General features: G+C 38.8%; 1 long non-coding RNA gene across 1 annotated transcript; it reads right to left on the bottom strand.

The window, feature by feature from the left end:
- Window positions 1-952: 952 nt before the first annotated feature.
- LOC134217862 (uncharacterized) lies at window positions 953-5,949 on the bottom strand. Its single transcript, XR_009981170.1, has 3 exons — window positions 5,750-5,949; window positions 5,022-5,309; window positions 953-1,077 (listed from the first exon to the last, which is right to left on the bottom strand). It is a non-coding gene; the product is annotated as an uncharacterized LOC134217862 (long non-coding RNA).
- Window positions 5,950-6,480: the final 531 nt, after the last annotated feature.

Below are 6,480 nucleotides of genomic sequence, written 5' to 3'. Positions count from 1 at the left end.
TCAGATCCGACCGAGGAAGGGAATACTCCAGCGAACGGCTGATGACATATTACCGAGAGAAAAGAATTCATGCTAAGTTCACAGATGGGTATTCACCGCAGCAAAATGGAGTGGCGGAAAGACGGAACAGATATATTATAGAAATGTGTCGTTGTATGTTAATTGATTCCAAACTTCCAACTCGGTACTGGGCAGAAACAGCAAATACAGCGGTATATCTACAGAACCTTTTACCAACAAGATCGATCTCTGATGTTACTCCATACGAGGCCTGGTGGGATAAGAAACCTGACGTCAAGCATCTCAGAGTTTTTGGGTGTAAAGCTTTTGTTCACATCCCTAAAGAAAAACGACGGAAGTTGGATGAGAAGTCGACACATTTGTTGGGTATTCAAACTTTTCAGTCTCTCGATACTTACAATCACTCAAAGCTCTAATAGCTTTAAATAAGGGTTTATGTTTCGGTTGGGTTGAAGGCACAGAAACGATCTTGATTTGTTCAGGGTCAGAACCAAAGTGATTCGACGTCGTTTTATTCCTTATATTCAGACCGAACTGTTATATACATTTTCCTACTGTTCGACACCACAGTATACCTTGATCGTACAGTACATTTATCTTAATCCGTATACAATAGCTCTTCCTCCTTTAAGTAAATCTTTAGATATTCAAATTTAATTCGAAATTTAATCAAAAACCAATTAATTTCAATTCGAAATGACAATAATCATAATAGGACAAAATTCATTACATAACAATTCGAACTCAGATTAACTGAAATTAGTAATTCACTTATTTAGAATCAATAATGAAAATCAGCATCGCGTTTCAAGATTCTCTTGCGTTTAGATCGGCGTGGTGGATCTGGTAGGTTTGCTGAACTGGCATCTCGCTTTCGTTTGTCGCCGCTTCTAGTGGTTACGACGGGAGTTCCCTGAGCCCACTAACTTCTCTTGTGTCGCCCATTGGCGACACCTCTGAACTACTCATTGAGATGACTACGTTGGATTGCGGCTTGCTTTTACTCATTTTGAGCTGGTCCCGATGGGCCATGATTGGCGCGTTTCCAATGATAATCTGAAATGTGTTGATTGAAAATCTTTTTATAAAAGTTGCTTTCAACCAACGTTCTTTTACATTAGGATTATTGTTTTTATACCACACCTCATCCCCTTCAATGAGATTTTCTAAAAAACTGGGTTGTTCCGCCAACTTAGTTTCTGGGAACTGATCATTGGCATGAGGCATGGATAAATAGTTCTTATGTCCCTTTTTAGGGTTGATGAGGTCGACCAGTGTTTTTGGTGTATAAGAGAAAATTTTACCTGAAGGGAATTCCCCCTGGGATGAAATTGTATTTCGATAATTGAATAAAAACAGATTAATAAGGTTCTCCAATTTCAACTCCATTAAATCCGGATCTAGTAGAAATTTTTTTAGTACTTCCTTTACCGTTCTCACCGATCTTTCCGCCTGGCCGTTGCTAGACGGGTGGTAAGGTGGACTTTTTAGGACAATTATCCCTTGCCTTTCCAAAAATTGCTTGAAGCTATAAGAATTAAATGGAGGTCCCCCGTCTGAAACTAAAATATCTGGTAACCCAAACCTGGTGAATATTTCAACCAATTTCATCAACACTTGAACACAATCAGTTCCTTTTCTCATCCAAATTATCTCTAACCATTTGGAATAACTGTCCACGACGAGAAGAAAAGTATGGTGGTTAAAATAGAAAAAGTCTATGTGTATACGACTGAAAGGTCTGGTAGTTGAAATCCATTTGGATAGTTGTTTTGGTTTAGGTGCAATCACCATGCAGTTACAAACGTCACATTTTCTACATATTGTTCGATATCAGAATTGATACCGAACCAATACACATATTGCCTTGCTTGCTGCTTCATTTTGACTATACCCAAATGATTAGCATGCAATAACTTCAAAACACCGCTTTGCATGTGTTTTGGTATCACTATTCTATTCTTGTATAACAAGCAATCATTTACCACCTCTAACTCCTGTTGATTTGAGTAGACATCCATAAACCTTTTCTCAATCCTTTCCGGCCAACCACTCTGCCAGAAGGCAATTACTTTAGTGAGAAATTCGTCATTTCTTGTAGCATCCGCTATAGCTGAAAAATCCATAGGAAACTCATTGCTAAAATTTATACTAGACACATAATCTACATCATATTCTGTCGGAACCGCTTGAATCAGGGGGAATCTAGAGCAGAAATCCGCATTACCCATCTTGGCCGATGGTCTGTACCTAATTTCAAAATCATAAATGGAAAGTTCAAGAACAAATCGCTGCAGTCTTGTCACAAAAATCGAGTTCTTACCCGCCTTTCCGAATATGCCTACCAAGGGTTTATGGTCAGTGTATACTATAAAATTTTGTCCATATAGAAATTTATGAAATTTTTTAATTGTACAGACCAGAGCCAATGCTTCCAAATGGAGTATGGGATAAGCTTTTTGTGCGTCATTCAACGAAAAAGATGTGAAAGATATAGGTTTTTCAATACTGTCCACGATATGTGCGATTACCCTCCAAGGCCATAGCCCGATGCGTCTGATACCACAACTAATGGTTTTGTAGGGTAAAAAATTGAAGGAAATCGGCCTTCAAAAGTGAGTTTTTGCTTTCTTCAAAGGCGGCTTGACACGAATCGCTCCAGACAAATTTAACATCTTTTTTTAACAAATGATACAAATTGTATAGTTTAGACGACAAGTGTGGAATAAATTTATGGTAATAGTTGATTAGCCCCAAGAATGACTTTAGTTCTGTAACATTTCTAGGTACTTTTGCATTCTTAATAGTCGTAATTTTATCTGGGCATGGCATTAGACCTTTTTCTCCAATAATGTGTCCCAAAAAGGTTAGCTCTGTAACAAAAAACTTACATTTCTCCAAGTTAACTTTAATATTCGCCTCAGACAGTCTTTCAAGAACTAGAATAAGTTTTTTATAGCATTCCTCCAGGTCTTTACCTGCGATCAACACATCATCTAAATAAACAAAAACATGTTCAATCCCACTTAATACCTGATCCATTACCTGCTGGAATATCGACGCACTGGACGAGGCACCCTGGGGGAGCCTATGATACGCATACAGACCTTTTAGAGTGTTTATCACCATAAATTTCGTTGATCTCTTAGATAAGGCTAATTGCGTATAGGCCCCCTCCAAGTCCAGTGCACAGAAACATTTGCATCCAGCCAATCCAGCAAAAACATCTTGCGCTGTAGGGAGAGGATATGTATTCGGTATTATTTTTTTGTTGATTGAAACTTTACAATCAATAACAAGCCTGATCTCGTTATTTTTCTTTATCACTACTACCACTGGTGAAGCCCATTCGCTTGTTTTCACTGGAGTTATCACATTTTCCTTTTCTAGTTTGTCTAAATAACTAGCAACTCTACCCCTAAGCCGGTAGGGGACGTCGTAGGCTTTTTTAAAAATTGGCGTGTCGTCTTTCAAAACTAATTCTGCCTCGTGACCTTTGATAGGACAGGAAAAATCTTTCCTAAAAACTACACTAAACTTTTGTTTAATTTCCTCTACAATTTTGGCATTTTTCTGCTCCGTCATACTATTTATCACAGATATATTAGCAAAATATTGTCTCCAATCAGAGAAAAATTTGTCCAACCAAGTCCGGCCGAATAATGGGATGAAATTATTAGAACAATTCAAAACTAACAACTTCAAGTTTACCTCAACTCCTTTGTATTGAACTAAAACTGTAGCTTCCCCCTCGATCTTTAATTTGGATCCATTTACTACAATCAACTGTTTAGTGCATTTCTGTAAGGGTTTCCCAAAAGTAGCTAAGTATTGACCTTTGCTCATTACCGAGACAGCTGAGCCACAATCCACTTCCATAGTAACTAATTTACCATCAACAATCAAATCTATTAAGCATGGTTCGTTTATTTTGTTTATGGACGACACCAACATACAAGATAATTCACCTGTGTCATTATTGTCATCCTCGTCTTCAGTATCGGAGTCCTTGGTTGTCATTCTGCTCAGAAGCTCATTTAGATGCCTATCTGCACTAGGTCCTGGTTTGTGAGACTCCACCAGATTAACAGCATCACGTCGTAGATTTTTTAGTCTAAAGCATTTTCGTTTAATATGCCCTTTGGCACCGCAAAAATCACATGTATAACCCGAATAATCGGGACGCCTCTTATCTTGTCCTTTCCTCCAATTTCCTGGACGAGAACTTTCTCCCAGTCTGTCTTTTCCCACAAAATTGTTAAACGAGTGATTCTTGTCATATGGTTTTGTCCCTAGCCTACTTTTAACAGGACCCCTCATTGAGGCCACTTGTTCAACTTCACGGTTTGCAATCGCATAAGTGGTTAAAAGTTTATTCATTTGCTTGCCAATTATAGGCACTCCCAATGATCTGGCATTTGCCCCAGCCATCTCCCAAGTTGTGATTATTTTTTCGGCCACCTTTAAAGTTAAATTTTCCTCATTTAGCAGCCTTTGTTGCAATGAAACTTCTTTGACCCCAGCTACAATGCGGTCTCTGATTGCCAACTCCTTAAAGTCACCAAATGAGCAAAATTCAGCCTGTAATTTTACCGATAATACAAAGTCCTCCAAGGACTCGTCCGGCAGCTGTACTCGATTGTTAAATTTAAAACGCTGAATCAAATCCGATTCAGTTTTGTCCAGCCTAGTCTTGAGACGGGCAACCATGTCGCTATAATCGACTTCAGTTATCTTGGTATTGGGATACAACAATTTTAATTCTTTATAAACTACTGCCCCACCAAGAGTAATAAAATGGGGCTTACGCATATTTTCTTGAATATTGTTAGCTTCAAAGAAAAATTCAAGTCTTTCGATCCACTCTGCAAAAGAAATGCCTCTACGGTAGGGTTCAATAGACGTAGCCATGCCTACCGTAGCCATTGTAAAACAGTATGAAAAGAATAAAGTCTAAAACCTTTCCCTGTTTTTTTAATTAGATAAAAATGTTGACTCACCCTAACCTTCCAATGATAGCGTCCGACCTTCGCCGACGTTCCGATAGTGTCTGACCTTTGCCGACCGGTTACCTCGTTCTCTTCGTTAGTAGGTAGTCGTCCTTCCACTCGTAGATTGATTTCACCCCAGCGTGTACGAAAACGATGTAAACCGCCAGAAATCCACCAGGAATATTTCCAGCTGACGGGAGCACTAGCTGGTTTTGGTGGATGGAACTTCGGTCACTTTATTAGGTTTCTATCGTCGATTTCGGCTAGTATCACCACAGCACGTGTACGGATGAATTGCTTTATATGGGAGGAAAGAGAATACGGACTTAGATTCTTATGTGAAAATGCACTAATTCTTCAATCCTCTGCCGTTTTAAAAGAGGAACAAAGGCTATTGAGCGCTATTACAGACAAACAAAAGCGTTTGTTATCAATTGAGTTATCTAAGCGCCATCACCAAAATGGCTGTATCGAAGAACAAAAACGCTATCTCTTTGCCACTGACACGTTTTATTTTATTACGATATTAACACAATTCCGTTTTCTGCAAACTTAGTAAGCGGTATTATTGATAATATAAAACCGAGTCACTATAATAGCGTTGGACTAAATCCTGGCACTTACACTCGCGAAATTTTCCCGCAATGGAGTCAGTTGGAAAGATTTGAAATTAATAAAAAAAAAAAACTCTGCTGGTATTTTTCCTCGTCGCCACTTTTCAGTCTCTCGATACTTACAATCACTCAAAGCTCTAATAGCTTTAAATAAGGGTTTATGTTTCGGTTGGGTTGAAGGCACAGAAACGATCTTGATTTGTTCAGGGTCAGAACCAAAGTGATTCGACGTCGTTTTATTCCTTATATTCAGACCGAACTGTTATATACATTTTCCTACTGTTCGACACCACAGTATACCTTGATCGTACAGTACATTTATCTTAATCCGTATACAATACAAACAACCACAAAGCGTACCGATTCGTCGATGTTTCCACAAATCAACTGGTGATCAGTCGAGATGCAAGATTTGTAGAAGCAGAATATATCCAAGCTAGTGAAGATGTCCCGATATTGGAGGAAACTTTCGAAGATGCGTTACAACTTTTGCAGCCTATGAAACAATTGCCGATCGCGCTTCAACCTATTGCTGATAAAAATAACGATGAAAGCACTGATGAAGACGATGATTTTAATTCGTGTGATGAAGATACTACCTGTACCAAGCATCGACCTGTGAAAAGCATCGAGCCACAAACCTACGACGAAGCTAGAACAAGCTGTGATAGTGAATTGTGGAAATCAGCAATGGATGAATAATTCATGTCACTAATGCAGAATTCAACATGGGAATACACAACGTTACCTGAATGCAAGAAGGCCATCGGATGTAGGTGGTTGTATAAGCGCAAGTTAGATAAACATGGTATAATTTCTCGATACAAGGCAAGATTAGTTGTTCAAGGCTTCAG

This window comes from Armigeres subalbatus, chromosome 2 (genome assembly GCF_024139115.2).
Source record: "Armigeres subalbatus isolate Guangzhou_Male chromosome 2, GZ_Asu_2, whole genome shotgun sequence".
Taxonomy (NCBI): domain Eukaryota; kingdom Metazoa; phylum Arthropoda; class Insecta; order Diptera; family Culicidae; genus Armigeres; species Armigeres subalbatus.
The sequence above is the reverse complement of the archived record's forward strand: the minus strand, read 5'-3'. Positions and strand labels throughout refer to the sequence as shown.